This window comes from Danio rerio, chromosome 2, assembly GCF_049306965.1.
Source record: "Danio rerio strain Tuebingen ecotype United States chromosome 2, GRCz12tu, whole genome shotgun sequence".
NCBI classification, from domain to species: Eukaryota; Metazoa; Chordata; class Actinopteri; order Cypriniformes; family Danionidae; genus Danio; species Danio rerio.
Genome location: NC_133177.1, coordinates 16,794,976 through 16,818,014, shown reverse-complemented (window position 1 = coordinate 16,818,014; position 23,039 = coordinate 16,794,976). Strand labels below are relative to the sequence as shown.

General features: G+C 51.5%; 3 non-coding genes and 2 pseudogenes across 3 annotated transcripts; all 5 read right to left on the bottom strand.

Annotated features, from left to right (window-relative positions):
- Positions 1–2,716: 2,716 nt before the first annotated feature.
- LOC141379292 (U2 spliceosomal RNA) lies at positions 2,717–2,907 on the bottom strand. The gene has a single exon (XR_012395821.1). It is a non-coding gene; the product is annotated as a U2 spliceosomal RNA (small nuclear RNA).
- Positions 2,908–7,306: 4,399 nt separating this feature from the next.
- Positions 7,307–7,484, bottom strand: LOC141379431 (U2 spliceosomal RNA; annotated as a pseudogene).
- A 5,740-nt stretch (positions 7,485–13,224) lies between these two features.
- LOC141379438 (U2 spliceosomal RNA) lies at positions 13,225–13,319 on the bottom strand (annotated as a pseudogene).
- Positions 13,320–17,718: 4,399 nt separating this feature from the next.
- LOC141379364 (U2 spliceosomal RNA) lies at positions 17,719–17,909 on the bottom strand. The gene has a single exon (XR_012395916.1). It is a non-coding gene; the product is annotated as a U2 spliceosomal RNA (small nuclear RNA).
- Positions 17,910–22,244: 4,335 nt separating this feature from the next.
- LOC141379363 (U2 spliceosomal RNA) lies at positions 22,245–22,435 on the bottom strand. The gene has a single exon (XR_012395915.1). It is a non-coding gene; the product is annotated as a U2 spliceosomal RNA (small nuclear RNA).
- Between the last annotated feature and the right edge of the window lie 604 nt (positions 22,436–23,039).

The following is a 23,039-nucleotide window of genomic DNA, read 5'->3' as shown; positions in this document are numbered from 1 at the left end:
TAAGGGACCCCTGGGAAGGACCTCCAGGGTGATTCTTCCATGCCCACTTGAGCCACCACAGTCAGCGGGGAAGGAGTCACTCTTTCTGGGGCAGCTTCAGCTCTAAAGGGACCCCTGGGTAAGACTTGTGGAGGGTTTCTTGAATGCCAAAACGAGCTGCCAGCAACTGGCAGGAATCAGTCACTCTTTCTGGGGCAGCTTGAGCTCTTGAAGGACCCCAAGAACAAGACCTCCAGGGCGTTTCTTCCAAGCCCAAACGAGCTGCCACAATAGGCGGGAATCAGTCACTCTTTCTGGGGCAGCTAGACCTCTGGAAGGGCCCCAAGAACAGACCTCCAGGGCGTTTCTTCCATGCCCAAACGTGCTGCCCCAACTAGCAGGAATCAGTCACCCTGTCTGGGGCAGCTTCAGCTGCCCAAGGGACCATTGGGAAGGACGTCCAGGGTGATTCTTCCATGCCCACTTGAGCCACCACAGTCAGCGGGGAAGGAGTCACTCTTTCTGGGGCAGCTTCAGCTCTAAAGGGACCCCTGGGTAAGACTTGCGGAGGGTTTCTTGAATGCCAAAACGAGCTGCCAGCAACTGGCAGGAATCAGTCACTCTTTCTGGGGCAGCTTGAGCTCTTGAAGGGCCCCAAGAACAAGACCTCCAGGGCGTTTCTTCCATGCCCAATTGAGCTGCCACAATAAGCGGGAGTCAGTCACCCTGTCTGGGGCAGCTTCAGCTCCAAAGGGACCCCTGGGTAAGACTTATGGAGGGTTTCTTGAATGCCAAAACAAGCTGCCAGCAACTGCCACAATAGGCGGGAATCAGTCACTCTTTCTGGGGCAGCTAGACCTCTTGAAGGACCCCAAGAACAAGACCTCCAGGGCGTTTCTTCCAAGCCCAAACGAGCTGCCACAATAGGCGGGAATCAGTCACTCTTTCTGGGGCAGCTAGACCTCTGGAAGGGCCCCAAGAACAGACCTCCAGGGCGTTTCTTCCATGCCCAAACGTGCTGCCCCAACTAGCAGGAATCAGTCACCCTGTCTGGGGCAGCTTCAGCTGCCCAAGGGACCATTGGGAAGGACGTCCAGGGTGATTCTTCCATGCCCACTTGAGCCACCACAGTCAGCGGGGAAGGAGTCACTCTTTCTGGGGCAGCTTCAGCTCTAAAGGGACCCCTGGGTAAGACTTGCGGAGGGTTTCTTGAATGCCAAAACGAGCTGCCAGCAACTGGCAGGAATCAGTCACTCTTTCTGGGGCAGCTTGAGCTCTTGAAGGGCCCCAAGAACAAGACCTCCAGGGCGTTTCTTCCATGCCCAATTGAGCTGCCACAATAAGCGGGAGTCAGTCACCCTGTCTGGGGCAGCTTCAGCTCCAAAGGGACCCCTGGGTAAGACTTATGGAGGGTTTCTTGAATGCCAAAACAAGCTGCCAGCAACTGCCACAATAGGCGGGAATCAGTCACTCTTTCTGGGGCAGCTAGACCTCTTGAAGGACCCCAAGAACAAGACCTCCAGGGCGTTTCTTCCAAGCCCAAACGAGCTGCCACAATAGGCGGGAATCAGTCACTCTTTCTGGGGCAGCTAGACCTCTGGAAGGGCCCCAAGAACAGACCTCCAGGGCGTTTCTTCCAAGCCCAAACGAGATGCCTCCACAAGCGGCAATCAGTCACCCTTTCTGGGGCAGCTTCGGCTACTCAAGGGACCAGTGGGAAGGACTTCCAGGGCGATTCTTCCATGCCCACTTGAGCCACCATAATCAGCAGGAATCGGTCACTCTTTCTGGGGTGTGTTTTAGCTCTCAAAAGCGCCCTGGAAGGACTTCCATGGCCACAATTAGCGGGAAACCATCACCTTTTTTAGGGTCAGACCCAGCTCTTAAGGGACCCTTCCATGGGAAGGACTTCCAGAGCCTTTCTTCCAATCCAGCTTGGCCGGAAATCAGTCACCCTTTCCCGGGGATACGCTTAAGCTCCTAAGGGCCCCCCTTTCCGGAGCGTTTTTCCTTGCCCGCACTGGCCTTGACTCTGGCTGGGTAATCTTCACCCTCTCTGGGGGCAAGCACCTGCCCTGTGGGGGACCCTGGAGGAACACCTGTTCTCCAGCAGTGCCCGGGTAGCCCAAACTTAAGCCCGGGAACATTGACTTGGTTAACCGCAGGTGCCAGCCTTGCGTGCCGCTGGTGCCCCAAAGGGGCATGTACCTCTAGGCGCGGGACGTCCCCACACGTAGGCTGGGAGTTGGGGCCCCGGCCCGGCGCTTTGGACCCTGGGTGAATGCGACAGGAGCGGGGGTTTCATGCTTTGCCATTTTTCAAATCCTCTGCACAGCTCTCTGGACCCACCATCCCCCAGGTCAGACTTAGGTCCTGATTGGGAATTATCCTCTCCACAGCTCTCTGGACCCACCATCCCCCAGGTCAGACTTGGGTCCTGATTGGGAATTATCCTCTCCACAGCTCTCTGGACCCACCATCCCCCAGGTCAGACTTAGGTCCTGATTGGGAATTTTGGATGGATTTTTTTTATTTATTTTTTTTTCCTCCCTGAGTTGCAATATGTGCATCGTGGCTCATGGACTAGAATAAGAGGATCCTGCCAAGAGGGTTGTTCATGCTCACTGTCTAAACGAGCGCATAAGACAGATACCTAATCGCAAAGAAGCGCAAGTCCCTACATTCAATCTAACGTTATGTTAAATTTCATGCAATCTAGTTCTGCTGTTCACCGCTTAATGAGTGCACCGTTCCCGGAGGTACTGCAATACCAGGTCGATGCGTGGAGTGGGTGGAGCAAGCCCCTAACCCATCTCCCAGCTGCAAAAATCAATTTAATATATAGTGCCCKGGTAGGGCACGTATCAGATATTAAACTGATAAGAACAGATACTACACTTGATCTTAGCCAAAAGGCCGAGAAGCGATACCCACAAACTGTCAGCAGTAGGAGCCGCAATCTACGCCACAAATAATACAATGTCGGCAAGCATAACAGGTACTAATTTTTAACCCTTAAACCTCCAGCACATTTGCTGACAGACAGACAGACATAACATTTTAGGCTTAACTAAGAGCCGTTGGTGACCAAAAACAAACTCCAAGCTTGAATACGGCAAAGAGACGTGACTATGGGCCGCTGGTGCCCAATGAGGGTACTTGAAAAGCCCCTGTTTGAGAGACTTTTCCGACCAAGTCAGTGTAGTTGCCATCCCCCCTTCAGAAGTCCAGACCAGGATTTTGTCTGGGCCGGCCTCGGAGATCAACCTGTCTTCCTTTACCTGCTTGAGCCTTGGGAAAAGACTTCCATGCCCGTATGAGCCACCACAGTCAGCGGGAATCAGTGACTCTTTTTTGGGGCAGCTCCAGCTCTAAAGGAACCCCTGGAAAGGACTTGCATGGCATTTCTTCCATGCCCGCGTGAGCCACCACATCAGTCACTCCTTCTGGGGCAGCTTGAGCTCTTGAAGGAGCCCAAGAAAAGACCTCCAGGGCATTTCTTCCAATCCCAAACGAGCTGCCCCAACTAGCAGGAATCAGTCACTCTTTCTGGGGCAGCCTCAGCTACTTAAGGGACCCCTGGGAAGGACCTCCAGGGTGATTCTTCCATGCCCACTTGAGCCACCACAGTCAGCGGGGAAGGAGTCACTCTTTCTGGGGCAGCTTCAGCTCTAAAGGGACCCCTGGGTAAGACTTGCGGAGGGTTTCTTGAATGCCAAAACGAGCTGCCAGCAACTGGCAGGAATCAGTCACTCTTTCTGGGGCAGCTTGAGCTCTTGAAGGACCCCAAGAAAAGACCTCCAGGGCATTTCTTCCATGCCCAAAGGAGCTGCCCCAACTAGCAGGAATCAGTCACTCTTTGTGGGGTAGCTTCAGCTACTTAAGGGACCATTGGGAAGGACCTCCAGGGTGATTCTTTCATGCCCACTTGAGCCACCACAATCAGCGGGAATCAGTCACTCTTTTTGGGGCAGCTTCAGCTCTAAAGGGAACCCTGGGAAAGACCTCCAGAGAGTTTCTTGCGTGCCCGAACGAGCTGCCAGCAATTGGCAGGAACCAGCCACTCTTTCCGGGGGCAGCTTCAGCTCTGAAGGGAACCCTGGAAAAAGACTTCCAGGGGGCTTCTTGAACGCCCACGCGAGCTGCCAGCTCCTGGCAGGGATCAGTCACTCTTTCTGGGACAGCTTGAGCTCGTGAAGTAGCCCAAGAAAAGACCTCCAGGGTGTTTCTTCCATGCCCACTTGAGCCACCACAGTCGGCGGGGAATCAGTCACTCTTTCCGGGGGCGGCTTCAGCTCAAAATGGACCCCTGGGAAAGACTTCCAGAGGGTTTCTTGAATGCCCTAACGAGCTGCCAGCAACTGGCAGGAATATGTCACTCTTTCCGGGGCAGCTTGATCTCTTGAAGGAGCCCAAGAGAATACCTCCAGGGCATTTCTTCCATGCCCAAACGAGCTGCCAGCAATTGGCAGGAATCAGTCACTCTTTCCGGGGCAGCTTGAGCTCTTGAAGGACCCCAAGAAAAGACCTCCAGGGCATTTCTTCCATGCCCAAAGGAGCTGCCCCAACTGGCAGGAATCAGTCACTCTTTCTGGGGCAGCCTCAGCTACTTAAGGGACCCCTGGGAAGGACCTCCAGGGTGATTCTTCCATGCCCACTTGAGCCACCACAGTCAGCGGGGAAGGAGTCACTCTTTCTGGGGCAGCTTCAGCTCTAAAGGGACCCCTGGGTAAGACTTGTGGAGGGTTTCTTGAATGCCAAAACGAGCTGCCAGCAACTGGCAGGAATCAGTCACTCTTTCTGGGGCAGCTTGAGCTCTTGAAGGACCCCAAGAACAAGACCTCCAGGGCGTTTCTTCCAAGCCCAAACGAGCTGCCACAATAGGCGGGAATCAGTCACTCTTTCTGGGGCAGCTAGACCTCTGGAAGGGCCCCAAGAACAGACCTCCAGGGCGTTTCTTCCATGCCCAAACGTGCTGCCCCAACTAGCAGGAATCAGTCACCCTGTCTGGGGCAGCTTCAGCTGCCCAAGGGACCATTGGGAAGGACGTCCAGGGTGATTCTTCCATGCCCACTTGAGCCACCACAGTCAGCGGGGAAGGAGTCACTCTTTCTGGGGCAGCTTCAGCTCTAAAGGGACCCCTGGGTAAGACTTGCGGAGGGTTTCTTGAATGCCAAAACGAGCTGCCAGCAACTGGCAGGAATCAGTCACTCTTTCTGGGGCAGCTTGAGCTCTTGAAGGGCCCCAAGAACAAGACCTCCAGGGCGTTTCTTCCATGCCCAATTGAGCTGCCACAATAAGCGGGAGTCAGTCACCCTGTCTGGGGCAGCTTCAGCTCCAAAGGGACCCCTGGGTAAGACTTATGGAGGGTTTCTTGAATGCCAAAACAAGCTGCCAGCAACTGCCACAATAGGCGGGAATCAGTCACTCTTTCTGGGGCAGCTAGACCTCTTGAAGGACCCCAAGAACAAGACCTCCAGGGCGTTTCTTCCAAGCCCAAACGAGCTGCCACAATAGGCGGGAATCAGTCACTCTTTCTGGGGCAGCTAGACCTCTGGAAGGGCCCCAAGAACAGACCTCCAGGGCGTTTCTTCCATGCCCAAACGTGCTGCCCCAACTAGCAGGAATCAGTCACCCTGTCTGGGGCAGCTTCAGCTGCCCAAGGGACCATTGGGAAGGACGTCCAGGGTGATTCTTCCATGCCCACTTGAGCCACCACAGTCAGCGGGGAAGGAGTCACTCTTTCTGGGGCAGCTTCAGCTCTAAAGGGACCCCTGGGTAAGACTTGCGGAGGGTTTCTTGAATGCCAAAACGAGCTGCCAGCAACTGGCAGGAATCAGTCACTCTTTCTGGGGCAGCTTGAGCTCTTGAAGGGCCCCAAGAACAAGACCTCCAGGGCGTTTCTTCCATGCCCAATTGAGCTGCCACAATAAGCGGGAGTCAGTCACCCTGTCTGGGGCAGCTTCAGCTCCAAAGGGACCCCTGGGTAAGACTTATGGAGGGTTTCTTGAATGCCAAAACAAGCTGCCAGCAACTGCCACAATAGGCGGGAATCAGTCACTCTTTCTGGGGCAGCTAGACCTCTTGAAGGACCCCAAGAACAAGACCTCCAGGGCGTTTCTTCCAAGCCCAAACGAGCTGCCACAATAGGCGGGAATCAGTCACTCTTTCTGGGGCAGCTAGACCTCTGGAAGGGCCCCAAGAACAGACCTCCAGGGCGTTTCTTCCAAGCCCAAACGAGATGCCTCCACAAGCGGCAATCAGTCACCCTTTCTGGGGCAGCTTCGGCTACTCAAGGGACCAGTGGGAAGGACTTCCAGGGCGATTCTTCCATGCCCACTTGAGCCACCATAATCAGCAGGAATCGGTCACTCTTTCTGGGGTGTGTTTTAGCTCTCAAAAGCGCCCTGGAAGGACTTCCATGGCCACAATTAGCGGGAAACCATCACCTTTTTTAGGGTCAGACCCAGCTCTTAAGGGACCCTTCCATGGGAAGGACTTCCAGAGCCTTTCTTCCAATCCAGCTTGGCCGGAAATCAGTCACCCTTTCCCGGGGRTACGCTTAAGCTCCTAAGGGCCCCCCTTTCCGGAGCGTTTTTCCTTGCCCGCACTGGCCTTGACTCTGGCTGGGTAATCTTCACCCTCTCTGGGGGCAAGCACCTGCCCTGTGGGGGACCCTGGAGGAACACCTGTTCTCCAGCAGTGCCCGGGTAGCCCAAACTTAAGCCCGGGAACATTGACTTGGTTAACCGCAGGTGCCAGCCTTGCGTGCCGCTGGTGCCCCAAAGGGCATGTACCTCTAGGCGCGGGACGTCCCCACWCGTAGGCTGGGAGTTGGGGCCCCGGCCCGGCGCTTTGGACCCTGGGTGAATGCGACAGGAGCGGGGGGTTTCATRCTTTGCCATTTTTCAAATCCTCTGCACAGCTCTCTGGACCCACCATCCCCCAGGTCAGACTTGGGTCCTGATTGGGAATTATCCTCGCCACAGCTCTCTGGACCCACCATCCCCCAGGTCAGACTTGGGTCCTGATTGGGAATTATCCTCTCCACAGCTCTCTGGACCCACCATCCCCCAGGTCAGACTTAGGTCCTGATTGGGAATTTTGGATGGATTTTTTTTRTTTATTTTTTTTTCCTCCCTGAGTTGCAATATGTGCATCGTGGCTCATGGACTAGAATAAGAGGATCCTGCCAAGAGGGTTGTTCATGCTCACTGTCTAAACGAGCGCATAAGACAGATACCTAATCGCAAAGAAGCGCAAGTCCCTACATTCAATCTAACGTTATGTTAAATTTCATGCAATCTAGTTCTGCTGTTCACCGCTTAATGAGTGCACCGTTCCCGGAGGTACTGCAATACCAGGTCGATGCGTGGAGTGGGTGGAGCAAGCCCCTAACCCATCTCCCAGCTGCAAAAATCAATTTAATATATAGTGCCCGGGTAGGGCACGTATCAGATATTAAACTGATAAGAACAGATTTTTTTCTTACGAAAAAAATTTATTGACAGCGTTTGACAATTTTTACATAAAATCTCCATCCTAAAAACACATCTTAATCTTTTGTCGTTTCACATATTTTCTTTTGAATATAAAACTTACAGAATAAATAAATAAATGCAATAAAATACAGTATAAATTTAAAAAGTGCTATTGTGTGAACGTACAAATCAATGGTGTTTGAATAAAAGACGTGTTTTTAAAAAAACAAACAACATACAATGGAGTAAAAACAAGGCTGTTCAATAAAATAAAGGCTAAAAACTAAAAACATAGACAAATAAAACTGGCCTAAAACTTGTTGGCTAATCACCATTTTAACTAAACACTGGACTTAAAGGGGCTAAAACAGAAAACACATGTTAAAACATTTTAGCACACTTTAAAAGACAATAAAACACAGACAATAAGCATAACATTTTCCTTTAAAAACGTGGGTTTTTTTGGAAGAAATAAAAGTGTATGTTTTGCAAAAGTCTTTTGTGTGTGCGTGTGTTATGTCAAAAAAAGAAAGAGAGAGTCCAGGCGCTGCGTTGATAAAGGCAATAAAACCGGTCCAGTAAAAACGATATAAAAGAGTAGACGCAATCCAAAGAAATAAAATCATTTCTTTGTCCAGGATCGAGGGTGAGTCATACCAAAAGAGTCCATTCACACCAACTCTCCAGGACGGTCACAGCCCCTGTGTTTCRAGGGCATAGCGGAGATCCCCCTCCTCTGGCCTGCTGGCCCGCTGTTCCCGTAGCCAGAGTGGTGAGGGTGCATCTACGGGCGGCCAGGTACGGTGGCGGCCGGGACCTCCTCCGTGYGACCCCGGCCCCCTTKGCCTCTTGTCRAGGTCCGGTACCCCTGTAGCGTGGTTGTTATCAKTCYCTTTGTCCCTTGMAGGGGTACCGTGACCTGCTTCCCCACCAGCAGGTTTCTTGWGACCCAGATGGCATCCTTRATGGCGGTCAGGGTGAGCCAGAGCGATRTAAARTCCTSTTTYGYCATGTCWTTCACGCCCTGGCCCACCCCATGGATGRYRAGGTGGTAGTCCATCTGGGCCCTCCCCGCCGGCAGGTACTGATGATACAGGGGGCCGGTCCTGGCCCACAGGTCCCGCGCAGCGCCGCACTCCCAGAGCAGGTGCCGCACGGTCTCTGGGCMTSCACACCCAGGCCGTGGGCAGACGGGGTTTCTGGCCATGCCTCTGGAGTGCATAACCGCCCTGACCGGGAGGATCTCRTGTGCCACCATCCACAACAGGTCCTTGTGTCCGTTCTGGAGAGCTGGGTGGGCCGCGTTCCTCCACACTTGTTGGGCCTCACATAATGTGAGGCCCGGGACCCGACTCACCGTCTCTCGATCCTGCACAAGAGAAATGAGAGCCTTGTGGTTAGTTAAAATGGTGACATCGTTAGTCTCTAAAACATACTTCYTTAAAAATTTCTTTATAAAATCATACTCCCTAGGTAAATTAAAAGACACTGGGTACTTAAGGTCCACTGCTAAAACTTTCAGGGTTCTCAGGTAGGACCCCATCCAGAAGCGAGTCATGGCAGCCGTCTTGTTTTCTCTGGATGGGGTCAACGCGTAACTAAAATGCAGGGCGGTGAAGCGGCTGCCTAAAAACAGGTGGGGATCCGGGAGGCCTTTTCCACCATGTTCGGGCTTTTTCTTTAACTCTGTTCTTCTTAGGCGCTCCCACTTGGATCCCCACAGGAAATAAAACACCGCCCTTTCCAACTTCCTGATAAAACGTCTTGGTGGACTAAAAACAGAAGAAACAAGTAAAATGAGTGGTAAAATTACGGATTTAAAAATCAAAATTTTACCCTCCATTGTTAATTTTCGTAACCCCCAGAATCCCAACTTTTGGTTTACCTTTGTTAAAATGTCGTTCCAATTTTGCCCTCCCCCACCCTCTTTGTCAAATGTTACCCCTAAAATTTTAAAATCATTTTCCTTAAAAGTCAGCTCTAGTCCCTCTGTGACGACGTTACCCCACGGCCCGAAGAGCTGGGCCTCGGACTTTTTTCGGTTTAATCTGGCTCCCGAGGCCCGACCGTAGAAATCGGTCAAATCCATAGCTCTTCGGGCCGAGGTGAGGTCTGTCGTTAAAAGGGTAACGTCGTCCATATATAAAACACAAGATGCTGTTAAACCCCCCGGAATTTTAAAACCTGTAATCCATTTATCCCTTCTCAAGAGCTGTGCCAGTGGTTCAATACAAACCACATACAGGAGTGGGGATAACGGACACCCTTGACGGACGCCACTGCAGATATTTACTGCTTTTGTTAAATGCCCATTTACAATGATTTTGCTGACAAGGTCATTGTACAGCAGTCCCACCCATGCTAAAAATCTTCCCGGGAACCCCATTTTTTCCAGTACTTGTAACAAGTACTGGTGCGAGACTCTGTCAAATGCTTTTTCAAAATCTAAATTTACCACGGCTAGACGAATGTTTCTGTCTCTCGCGTAACAGATGGCATCTCGGATCAGCAATAGGCTGTCCGTGATCTTCCTCCCGGGCACAGCACAGGCTTGATCCGGGTGGATTACATCCTCTAAAACTGTCGACATCCGTGTCGCTAAAATCTTTGTAAAAAGTTTATAATCTGTGTTTAAAAGAGTGATTGGTCGCCAATTTTTTAAAATTTTCTTGTCATCTTTTTTAAAAAGCAGAGAAACTATTCCTAATCTAAAATCCGCAGGTAGTTTGTTAAAATTTTCGAATTCATTAAAAACAGTCAGTAAAACCCCAGCTAAAATGTCCCAGAAACATTGATAAAACTCCAGGGGAAGACCGTCCATTCCTGGAGACTTCCCCTTTTTAAAACTTTTAAGAGCTTTATCTAAATCTTCTTTCTTAAAATCTTGGGTTAAAACTGAATGTTTTTCTTTTTGTACTTTTTTGTCTAAAAAATTTAAAACCTCGTTTAAAGCGTCCTCGTGTACTATTTTTTTCCCATATAAATTTTCGTAAAACTTTTCGACTTCTTTTAAAACCCCCTCTGTGGTATTTAAAATAGTCCCCTCATCGTTTTTAATCTTTGATATCCCTCCTCCCTTTGTGATTATTTTTTTAAAAAAATATCTTGTACACTTTTCATTTTCTTCAATTTTTTTCTCTTTTGCTCTTAAAATCACTCCCCTGCTATTTTCCTCTGCTAAAACCAACATCTCTTTTTTAACGTCTTTAATTTCATTGTTAAAATCAAAGCCCATATTTAAAAGGTTAAAATATCTCTGTAGGCGTTTTTGCAGCCCCATCATGCGTCTCTTTTCCCTATTCTTTTTTTCCCTACCTATCCTTTTAAAAAAACGTTTTGTGCGTCCTTTTACCATCTCCCACCACTGTGCTTGTGTATCATAAAAGTCTTGGAGGGTCTGCCATTGGCTGAACTGCTCTCTGTATTCCCTCACCACTTTCTCATCTTTTAACAGAGAGCAGTTCAGCTTCCACAGCCCTCCACCTACCGTCACACCCAGGGGCAGTGAAAGCGTGCAAGACAGCATTAAGTGATCGGAAAAAAAGAGGGGGGTTAATTTCGCATCGGTTGGCGGGTAGTCACGTGTGAACATGTAATCGATTCGAGAGGCTCTGGTACCATCACCACTGAACCAGGTGAAGCCCTCCTCTCTCTGATGCATAGCTTTAAAACAGTCCACTAATTTAAAATCTCTAACTAAACCCTGCAATAAAACCGATGTCTTATCTACTTTAAAATCATCTGCCCTTCTTCTGTCTTTTTGAGTTAAAACACAGTTAAAATCACCTGCTAAAATGAAGGGCACCCTACCTAGCATGTGGGGCTGTATGTCTTCTAAAAGCTCAAATCTTTTGTTTTTGTCCGTAAAACCATAAAAATTTAGAACATTAAAATCCCTATCTAAAACAGTCAAATTAGCTAAAATAGCCCGCCCTTCTCTCACCACCGTGCTTCCCTTCACCAAGATGTTTGGATTGTTGATTAAAATGGCCACCCCGTCATTTTTATTAAAATTTGAGCCACTCCATATGGAGGGTCCGGGGGTCCATAAATCCTCCCACTTTTTATAATTTTTTAAAAAGGGTAAAGCACATTCTTGTAATAAAAAGACGTCTGTTTTAAAAGTTTTTAAAAGGGAAAATATGCTCTGTGCTCTTACTAGGGACTTCACACTTCTCACATTTATAGTGGAGAAGGTGATATCCATGAGCACTATATTTTAAAGACATGAGCTGCTTAAAAGACAATTTTAAAACCTACAGAAAAGTCTTAAAACCGACATTAAAATCATGTCTTTTCTTGTTGCACACTCCCCTCCTTKCCAGGAATTATCCCTGKWTTGTTAGGGTGTGTGTCTATCGCCTCCAAATCCACAGAGATATTCTCTTGTGTYTCTTTTGGCGATGATGATATWAGCTTAACGTGCAAAAAGGACACCTCATTTGGRGACTCRAGAGGCCACACACGACTCGAAATAGTTACGGGTGAACYATCCGAATCGTGTGAGACTCTCAATTTCTTCTCTGTATCAAACAGAGGAGATCCCGCGGGTCTCTTTTGCACCTGAGCACTTGGGAGTGAAACATTGATTTCACTCCCCTCTGAAGCCTCCACTATCTCYGAGACGGTGAGGAGAGAGGAAGCTGTGTCTTCCTCCTCTTTCCTCTCTAAACTCACTTCTGATTCGACAGCTTCCCCTCTCCTCACCTCAACCGATTGTGACTCCGCCCCCTTGGCCGCCCCGCCTCCTCCTTCTTGGCCGGTCCCCGAAGCCGACGGCAAACTTTCGTTTCCCGCCAAAACTTCAGGGACCGCCTCCTCCCTTTGTTCCTCGGCYACCACGTTTTGCGGGGCGGCCATTTTGTTGCTTTTCACTCTGTTGGCAAAACTCTTAGGRCAATCTCTGAAAAGATGGTTAGTGTCTCCACACAGATTGCACCGCCTGCCATTGGTACACTGCTCAAAGCTGTGCCCAATTTCTCTGCACTTCCCACAAACTAGCTCTTGGCATGCTTCAGCGAGATGCCCAYWTTTCCCACACTTCCTGCACAGTTTGGGCATCCCCTGATAATGGATGTAGCCCCTGTTCTCCCCAAGCACAATCATAGAAGGCAGATGTCTCAGGCCCTGGAAGCCCTCGGCGTCTTCCCACTGTTTAATGGGAACACGCCAAGAGCAGTTCCAGATGCCGTCCTCATCTAAAACCTTGACTGGCTGGCCACGAACAGTGCAATATCTACCCAGCCACACGCAGATATCGTCACCAGTTACTGTTTCATTGAACATTCGGACAATCACTGTTTTAAGAGTGTTGTCCGAAAGCTTTTCCACAGTAAACATGGAAAACTGGGCTTTAACCGAWTCAAATCTTTGCCAAAAAGCATTRAGCAGAGAAGCAGCCTTAAAACTYAMATCAAATCCTTTGTTCAGGGGCAGAGTCACAATACAGTTCAATTCTTCCGGTTTGAAATCTAAGGCTTTCTGGATAAGCTTCCTGGAGAAGTCCAATCTGGACAWCTCCAGGAGCTTYCCATTAACASWTTTRAARTTRAAACGCACGCTGTGGTGCCTCCGCATGCCGGCACGAGCAGCCGACATGGTGGAGGCACCTACAGCTCTCTAAAAACAMCAATAAAYTTAAAACCAGCAGAATAAATATTTAAAAGAGACCTTACCTTAAAAGACTTTGTAAAAACGCAGCCGATGTACCTCTCGCAGGTCTTGGTAAGCACTACAAAAGCGCTCACCAGGGTGAACCTCCCAGAGGCGATCGCAGTCCCAGCCGCGTGACMAGATCAAATATAATACTGATAAGAACAGATACTACACTTGATCTTAGCCAAAAGGCCGAGAAGCGATACCCACAAACTGTCAGCAGTAGGAGCCGCAATCTACGCCACAAATAATACAATGTCGGCAAGCATAACAGGTACTAATTTTTAACCCTTAAACCTCCAGCACATTTGCTGACAGACAGACAGACATAACATTTTAGGCTTAACTAARAGCCGTTGGTGACCAAAAACAAACTCCAAGCTTGAATACGGCAAAGAGACGTGACTATGGGCCGCTGGTGCCCAATGAGGGTACTTGAAAAGCCCCTGTTTGAGAGACTTTTCCGACCAAGTCAGTGTAGTTGCCATCCCCCCTTCAGAAGTCCAGACCAGGATTTTGTCTGGGCCGGCCTCGGAGATCAACCTGTCTTCCTTTACCTGCTTGAGCCTTGGGAAAAGACTTCCATGCCCGTATGAGCCACCACAGTCAGCGGGAATCAGTGACTCTTTTTTGGGGCAGCTCCAGCTCTAAAGGAACCCCTGGAAAGGACTTGCATGGCATTTCTTCCATGCCCGCGTGAGCCACCACATCAGTCACTCCTTCTGGGGCAGCTTGAGCTCTTGAAGGAGCCCAAGAAAAGACCTCCAGGGCATTTCTTCCAATCCCAAACGAGCTGCCCCAACTAGCAGGAATCAGTCACTCTTTCTGGGGCAGCCTCAGCTACTTAAGGGACCCCTGGGAAGGACCTCCAGGGTGATTCTTCCATGCCCACTTGAGCCACCACAGTCAGCGGGGAAGGAGTCACTCTTTCTGGGGCAGCTTCAGCTCTAAAGGGACCCCTGGGTAAGACTTGCGGAGGGTTTCTTGAATGCCAAAACGAGCTGCCAGCAACTGGCAGGAATCAGTCACTCTTTCTGGGGCAGCTTGAGCTCTTGAAGGACCCCAAGAAAAGACCTCCAGGGCATTTCTTCCATGCCCAAAGGAGCTGCCCCAACTAGCAGGAATCAGTCACTCTTTGTGGGGTAGCTTCAGCTACTTAAGGGACCATTGGGAAGGACCTCCAGGGTGATTCTTTCATGCCCACTTGAGCCACCACAATCAGCGGGAATCAGTCACTCTTTTTGGGGCAGCTTCAGCTCTAAAGGGAACCCTGGGAAAGACCTCCAGAGAGTTTCTTGCGTGCCCGAACGAGCTGCCAGCAATTGGCAGGAACCAGCCACTCTTTCCGGGGGCAGCTTCAGCTCTGAAGGGAACCCTGGAAAAAGACTTCCAGGGGGCTTCTTGAACGCCCACGCGAGCTGCCAGCTCCTGGCAGGGATCAGTCACTCTTTCTGGGACAGCTTGAGCTCGTGAAGTAGCCCAAGAAAAGACCTCCAGGGTGTTTCTTCCATGCCCACTTGAGCCACCACAGTCGGCGGGGAATCAGTCACTCTTTCCGGGGGCGGCTTCAGCTCAAAATGGACCCCTGGGAAAGACTTCCAGAGGGTTTCTTGAATGCCCTAACGAGCTGCCAGCAACTGGCAGGAATATGTCACTCTTTCCGGGGCAGCTTGATCTCTTGAAGGAGCCCAAGAGAATACCTCCAGGGCATTTCTTCCATGCCCAAACGAGCTGCCAGCAATTGGCAGGAATCAGTCACTCTTTCCGGGGCAGCTTGAGCTCTTGAAGGACCCCAAGAAAAGACCTCCAGGGCATTTCTTCCATGCCCAAAGGAGCTGCCCCAACTGGCAGGAATCAGTCACTCTTTCTGGGGCAGCCTCAGCTACTTAAGGGACCCCTGGGAAGGACCTCCAGGGTGATTCTTCCATGCCCACTTGAGCCACCACAGTCAGCGGGGAAGGAGTCACTCTTTCTGGGGCAGCTTCAGCTCTAAAGGGACCCCTGGGTAAGACTTGTGGAGGGTTTCTTGAATGCCAAAACGAGCTGCCAGCAACTGGCAGGAATCAGTCACTCTTTCTGGGGCAGCTTGAGCTCTTGAAGGACCCCAAGAACAAGACCTCCAGGGCGTTTCTTCCAAGCCCAAACGAGCTGCCACAATAGGCGGGAATCAGTCACTCTTTCTGGGGCAGCTAGACCTCTGGAAGGGCCCCAAGAACAGACCTCCAGGGCGTTTCTTCCATGCCCAAACGTGCTGCCCCAACTAGCAGGAATCAGTCACCCTGTCTGGGGCAGCTTCAGCTGCCCAAGGGACCATTGGGAAGGACGTCCAGGGTGATTCTTCCATGCCCACTTGAGCCACCACAGTCAGCGGGGAAGGAGTCACTCTTTCTGGGGCAGCTTCAGCTCTAAAGGGACCCCTGGGTAAGACTTGCGGAGGGTTTCTTGAATGCCAAAACGAGCTGCCAGCAACTGGCAGGAATCAGTCACTCTTTCTGGGGCAGCTTGAGCTCTTGAAGGGCCCCAAGAACAAGACCTCCAGGGCGTTTCTTCCATGCCCAATTGAGCTGCCACAATAAGCGGGAGTCAGTCACCCTGTCTGGGGCAGCTTCAGCTCCAAAGGGACCCCTGGGTAAGACTTATGGAGGGTTTCTTGAATGCCAAAACAAGCTGCCAGCAACTGCCACAATAGGCGGGAATCAGTCACTCTTTCTGGGGCAGCTAGACCTCTTGAAGGACCCCAAGAACAAGACCTCCAGGGCGTTTCTTCCAAGCCCAAACGAGCTGCCACAATAGGCGGGAATCAGTCACTCTTTCTGGGGCAGCTAGACCTCTGGAAGGGCCCCAAGAACAGACCTCCAGGGCGTTTCTTCCATGCCCAAACGTGCTGCCCCAACTAGCAGGAATCAGTCACCCTGTCTGGGGCAGCTTCAGCTGCCCAAGGGACCATTGGGAAGGACGTCCAGGGTGATTCTTCCATGCCCACTTGAGCCACCACAGTCAGCGGGGAAGGAGTCACTCTTTCTGGGGCAGCTTCAGCTCTAAAGGGACCCCTGGGTAAGACTTGCGGAGGGTTTCTTGAATGCCAAAACGAGCTGCCAGCAACTGGCAGGAATCAGTCACTCTTTCTGGGGCAGCTTGAGCTCTTGAAGGGCCCCAAGAACAAGACCTCCAGGGCGTTTCTTCCATGCCCAATTGAGCTGCCACAATAAGCGGGAGTCAGTCACCCTGTCTGGGGCAGCTTCAGCTCCAAAGGGACCCCTGGGTAAGACTTATGGAGGGTTTCTTGAATGCCAAAACAAGCTGCCAGCAACTGCCACAATAGGCGGGAATCAGTCACTCTTTCTGGGGCAGCTAGACCTCTTGAAGGACCCCAAGAACAAGACCTCCAGGGCGTTTCTTCCAAGCCCAAACGAGCTGCCACAATAGGCGGGAATCAGTCACTCTTTCTGGGGCAGCTAGACCTCTGGAAGGGCCCCAAGAACAGACCTCCAGGGCGTTTCTTCCAAGCCCAAACGAGATGCCTCCACAAGCGGCAATCAGTCACCCTTTCTGGGGCAGCTTCGGCTACTCAAGGGACCAGTGGGAAGGACTTCCAGGGCGATTCTTCCATGCCCACTTGAGCCACCATAATCAGCAGGAATCGGTCACTCTTTCTGGGGTGTGTTTTAGCTCTCAAAAGCGCCCTGGAAGGACTTCCATGGCCACAATTAGCGGGAAACCATCACCTTTTTTAGGGTCAGACCCAGCTCTTAAGGGACCCTTCCATGGGAAGGACTTCCAGAGCCTTTCTTCCAATCCAGCTTGGCCGGAAATCAGTCACCCTTTCCCGGGGATACGCTTAAGCTCCTAAGGGCCCCCCTTTCCGGAGCGTTTTTCCTTGCCCGCACTGGCCTTGACTCTGGCTGGGTAATCTTCACCCTCTCTGGGGGCAAGCACCTGCCCTGTGGGGGACCCTGGAGGAACACCTGTTCTCCAGCAGTGCCCGGGTAGCCCAAACTTAAGCCCGGGAACATTGACTTGGTTAACCGCAGGTGCCAGCCTTGCGTGCCGCTGGTGCCCCAAAGGGGCATGTACCTCTAGGCGCGGGACGTCCCCACACGTAGGCTGGGAGTTGGGGCCCCGGCCCGGCGCTTTGGACCCTGGGTGAATGCGACAGGAGCGGGGGTTTCATGCTTTGCCATTTTTCAAATCCTCTGCACAGCTCTCTGGACCCACCATCCCCCAGGTCAGACTTAGGTCCTGATTGGGAATTATCCTCTCCACAGCTCTCTGGACCCACCATCCCCCAGGTCAGACTTGGGTCCTGATTGGGAATTATCCTCTCCACAGCTCTCTGGACCCACCATCCCCCAGGTCAGACTTAGGTCCTGATTGGGAATTTTGGATGGATTTTTTTTATTTATTTTTTTTTCCTCCCTGAGTTGCAATATGTGCATCGTGGCTCATGGACTAGAATAAGAGGATCCTGCCAAGAGGGTTGTTCATGCTCACTGTCTAAACGAGCGCATAAGACAGATACCTAATCGCAAAGAAGCGCAAGTCCCTACATTCAATCTAWCGTTATGTTAAATTTCATGCAATCTAGTTCTGCTGTTCACCGCTTAATGAGTGCACCGTTCCCGGAGGTACTGCAATACCAGGTCGATGCGTGGAGTGGGTGGAGCAAGCCCCTAACCCATCTCCCAGCTGCAAAAATCAATTTAATATATAGTGCCCGGGTAGGGCACGTATCAGATATTAAACTGATAAGAACAGATACTACACTTGATCTTAGCCAAAAGGCCGAGAAGCGATACCCACAAACTGTCAGCAGTAGGAGCCGCAATCTACGCCACAAATAATACAATGTCGGCAAGCATAACAGGTACTAATTTTTAACCCTTAAACCTCCAGCACATTTGCTGACAGACAGACAGACATAACATTTTAGGCTTAACTAAGAGCCGTTGGTGACCAAAAACAAACTCCAAGCTTGAATACGGCAAAGAGACGTGACTATGGGCCGCTGGTGCCCAATGAGGGTACTTGAAAAGCCCCTGTTTGAGAGACTTTTCCGACCAAGTCAGTGTAGTTGCCATCCCCCCTTCAGAAGTCCAGACCAGGATTTTGTCTGGGCCGGCCTCGGAGATCAACCTGTCTTCCTTTACCTGCTTGAGCCTTGGGAAAAGACTTCCATGCCCGTATGAGCCACCACAGTCAGCGGGAATCAGTGACTCTTTTTTGGGGCAGCTCCAGCTCTAAAGGAACCCCTGGAAAGGACTTGCATGGCATTTCTTCCATGCCCGCGTGAGCCACCACATCAGTCACTCCTTCTGGGGCAGCTTGAGCTCTTGAAGGAGCCCAAGAAAAGACCTCCAGGGCATTTCTTCCAATCCCAAACGAGCTGCCCCAACTAGCAGGAATCAGTCACTCTTTCTGGGGCAGCCTCAGCTACTTAAGGGACCCCTGGGAAGGACCTCCAGGGTGATTCTTCCATGCCCACTTGAGCCACCACAGTCAGCGGGGAAGGAGTCACTCTTTCTGGGGCAGCTTCAGCTCTAAAGGGACCCCTGGGTAAGACTTGCGGAGGGTTTCTTGAATGCCAAAACGAGCTGCCAGCAACTGGCAGGAATCAGTCACTCTTTCTGGGGCAGCTTGAGCTCTTGAAGGACCCCAAGAAAAGACCTCCAGGGCATTTCTTCCATGCCCAAAGGAGCTGCCCCAACTAGCAGGAATCAGTCACTCTTTGTGGGGTAGCTTCAGCTACTTAAGGGACCATTGGGAAGGACCTCCAGGGTGATTCTTTCATGCCCACTTGAGCCACCACAATCAGCGGGAATCAGTCACTCTTTTTGGGGCAGCTTCAGCTCTAAAGGGAACCCTGGGAAAGACCTCCAGAGAGTTTCTTGCGTGCCCGAACGAGCTGCCAGCAATTGGCAGGAACCAGCCACTCTTTCCGGGGGCAGCTTCAGCTCTGAAGGGAACCCTGGAAAAAGACTTCCAGGGGGCTTCTTGAACGCCCACGCGAGCTGCCAGCTCCTGGCAGGGATCAGTCACTCTTTCTGGGACAGCTTGAGCTCGTGAAGTAGCCCAAGAAAAGACCTCCAGGGTGTTTCTTCCATGCCCACTTGAGCCACCACAGTCGGCGGGGAATCAGTCACTCTTTCCGGGGGCGGCTTCAGCTCAAAATGGACCCCTGGGAAAGACTTCCAGAGGGTTTCTTGAATGCCCTAACGAGCTGCCAGCAACTGGCAGGAATATGTCACTCTTTCCGGGGCAGCTTGATCTCTTGAAGGAGCCCAAGAGAATACCTCCAGGGCATTTCTTCCATGCCCAAACGAGCTGCCAGCAATTGGCAGGAATCAGTCACTCTTTCCGGGGCAGCTTGAGCTCTTGAAGGACCCCAAGAAAAGACCTCCAGGGCATTTCTTCCATGCCCAAAGGAGCTGCCCCAACTGGCAGGAATCAGTCACTCTTTCTGGGGCAGCCTCAGCTACTTAAGGGACCCCTGGGAAGGACCTCCAGGGTGATTCTTCCATGCCCACTTGAGCCACCACAGTCAGCGGGGAAGGAGTCACTCTTTCTGGGGCAGCTTCAGCTCTAAAGGGACCCCTGGGTAAGACTTGTGGAGGGTTTCTTGAATGCCAAAACGAGCTGCCAGCAACTGGCAGGAATCAGTCACTCTTYCTGGGGCAGCTTGAGCTCTTGAAGGACCCCAAGAACAAGACCTCCAGGGCGTTTCTTCCAAGCCCAAACGAGCTGCCACAATAGGCGGGAATCAGTCACTCTTTCTGGGGCAGCTAGACCTCTGGAAGGGCCCCAAGAACAGACCTCCAGGGCGTTTCTTCCATGCCCAAACGTGCTGCCCCAACTAGCAGGAATCAGTCACCCTGTCTGGGGCAGCTTCAGCTGCCCAAGGGACCATTGGGAAGGACGTCCAGGGTGATTCTTCCATGCCCACTTGAGCCACCACAGTCAGCGGGGAAGGAGTCACTCTTTCTGGGGCAGCTTCAGCTCTAAAGGGACCCCTGGGTAAGACTTGCGGAGGGTTTCTTGAATGCCAAAACGAGCTGCCAGCAACTGGCAGGAATCAGTCACTCTTTCTGGGGCAGCTTGAGCTCTTGAAGGGCCCCAAGAACAAGACCTCCAGGGCGTTTCTTCCATGCCCAATTGAGCTGCCACAATAAGCGGGAGTCAGTCACCCTGTCTGGGGCAGCTTCAGCTCCAAAGGGACCCCTGGGTAAGACTTATGGAGGGTTTCTTGAATGCCAAAACAAGCTGCCAGCAACTGCCACAATAGGCGGGAATCAGTCACTCTTTCTGGGGCAGCTAGACCTCTTGAAGGACCCCAAGAACAAGACCTCCAGGGCGTTTCTTCCAAGCCCAAACGAGCTGCCACAATAGGCGGGAATCAGTCACTCTTTCTGGGGCAGCTAGACCTCTGGAAGGGCCCCAAGAACAGACCTCCAGGGCGTTTCTTCCATGCCCAAACGTGCTGCCCCAACTAGCAGGAATCAGTCACCCTGTCTGGGGCAGCTTCAGCTGCCCAAGGGACCATTGGGAAGGACGTCCAGGGTGATTCTTCCATGCCCACTTGAGCCACCACAGTCAGCGGGGAAGGAGTCACTCTTTCTGGGGCAGCTTCAGCTCTAAAGGGACCCCTGGGTAAGACTTGCGGAGGGTTTCTTGAATGCCAAAACGAGCTGCCAGCAACTGGCAGGAATCAGTCACTCTTTCTGGGGCAGCTTGAGCTCTTGAAGGGCCCCAAGAACAAGACCTCCAGGGCGTTTCTTCCATGCCCAATTGAGCTGCCACAATAAGCGGGAGTCAGTCACCCTGTCTGGGGCAGCTTCAGCTCCAAAGGGACCCCTGGGTAAGACTTATGGAGGGTTTCTTGAATGCCAAAACAAGCTGCCAGCAACTGCCACAATAGGCGGGAATCAGTCACTCTTTCTGGGGCAGCTAGACCTCTTGAAGGACCCCAAGAACAAGACCTCCAGGGCGTTTCTTCCAAGCCCAAACGAGCTGCCACAATAGGCGGGAATCAGTCACTCTTTCTGGGGCAGCTAGACCTCTGGAAGGGCCCCAAGAACAGACCTCCAGGGCGTTTCTTCCAAGCCCAAACGAGATGCCTCCACAAGCGGCAATCAGTCACCCTTTCTGGGGCAGCTTCGGCTACTCAAGGGACCAGTGGGAAGGACTTCCAGGGCGATTCTTCCATGCCCACTTGAGCCACCATAATCAGCAGGAATCGGTCACTCTTTCTGGGGTGTGTTTTAGCTCTCAAAAGCGCCCTGGAAGGACTTCCATGGCCACAATTAGCGGGAAACCATCACCTTTTTTAGGGTCAGACCCAGCTCTTAAGGGACCCTTCCATGGGAAGGACTTCCAGAGCCTTTCTTCCAATCCAGCTTGGCCGGAAATCAGTCACCCTTTCCCGGGGATACGCTTAAGCTCCTAAGGGCCCCCCTTTCCGGAGCGTTTTTCCTTGCCCGCACTGGCCTTGACTCTGGCTGGGTAATCTTCACCCTCTCTGGGGGCAAGCACCTGCCCTGTGGGGGACCCTGGAGGAACACCTGTTCTCCAGCAGTGCCCGGGTAGCCCAAACTTAAGCCCGGGAACATTGACTTGGTTAACCGCAGGTGCCAGCCTTGCGTGCCGCTGGTGCCCCAAAGGGGCATGTACCTCTAGGCGCGGGACGTCCCCACACGTAGGCTGGGAGTTGGGGCCCCGGCCCGGCGCTTTGGACCCTGGGTGAATGCGACAGGAGCGGGGGTTTCATGCTTTGCCATTTTTCAAATCCTCTGCACAGCTCTCTGGACCCACCATCCCCCAGGTCAGACTTGGGTCCTGATTGGGAATTATCCTCTCCACAGCTCTCTGGACCCACCATCCCCCAGGTCAGACTTAGGTCCTGATTGGGAATTTTGGATGGATTTTTTTTATTTATTTTTTTTTCCTCCCTGAGTTGCAATATGTGCATCGTGGCTCATGGACTAGAATAAGAGGATCCTGCCAAGAGGGTTGTTCATGCTCACTGTCTAAACGAGCGCATAAGACAGATACCTAATCGCAAAGAAGCGCAAGTCCCTACATTCAATCTAACGTTATGTTAAATTTCATGCAATCTAGTTCTGCTGTTCACCGCTTAATGAGTGCACCGTTCCCGGAGGTACTGCAATACCAGGTCGATGCGTGGAGTGGGTGGAGCAAGCCCCTAACCCATCTCCCAGCTGCAAAAATCAATTTAATATATAGTGCCCGGGTAGGGCACGTATCAGATATTAAACTGATAAGAACAGATACTACACTTGATCTTAGCCAAAAGGCCGAGAAGCGATACCCACAAACTGTCAGCAGTAGGAGCCGCAATCTACGCCACAAATAATACAATGTCGGCAAGCATAACAGGTACTAATTTTTAACCCTTAAACCTCCAGCACATTTGCTGACAGACAGACAGACATAACATTTTAGGCTTAACTAAGAGCCGTTGGTGACCAAAAACAAACTCCAAGCTTGAATACGGCAAAGAGACGTGACTATGGGCCGCTGGTGCCCAATGAGGGTACTTGAAAAGCCCCTGTTTGAGAGACTTTTCCGACCAAGTCAGTGTAGTTGCCATCCCCCCTTCAGAAGTCCAGACCAGGATTTTGTCTGGGCCGGCCTCGGAGATCAACCTGTCTTCCTTTACCTGCTTGAGCCTTGGGAAAAGACTTCCATGCCCGTATGAGCCACCACAGTCAGCGGGAATCAGTGACTCTTTTTTGGGGCAGCTCCAGCTCTAAAGGAACCCCTGGAAAGGACTTGCATGGCATTTCTTCCATGCCCGCGTGAGCCACCACATCAGTCACTCCTTCTGGGGCAGCTTGAGCTCTTGAAGGAGCCCAAGAAAAGACCTCCAGGGCATTTCTTCCAATCCCAAACGAGCTGCCCCAACTAGCA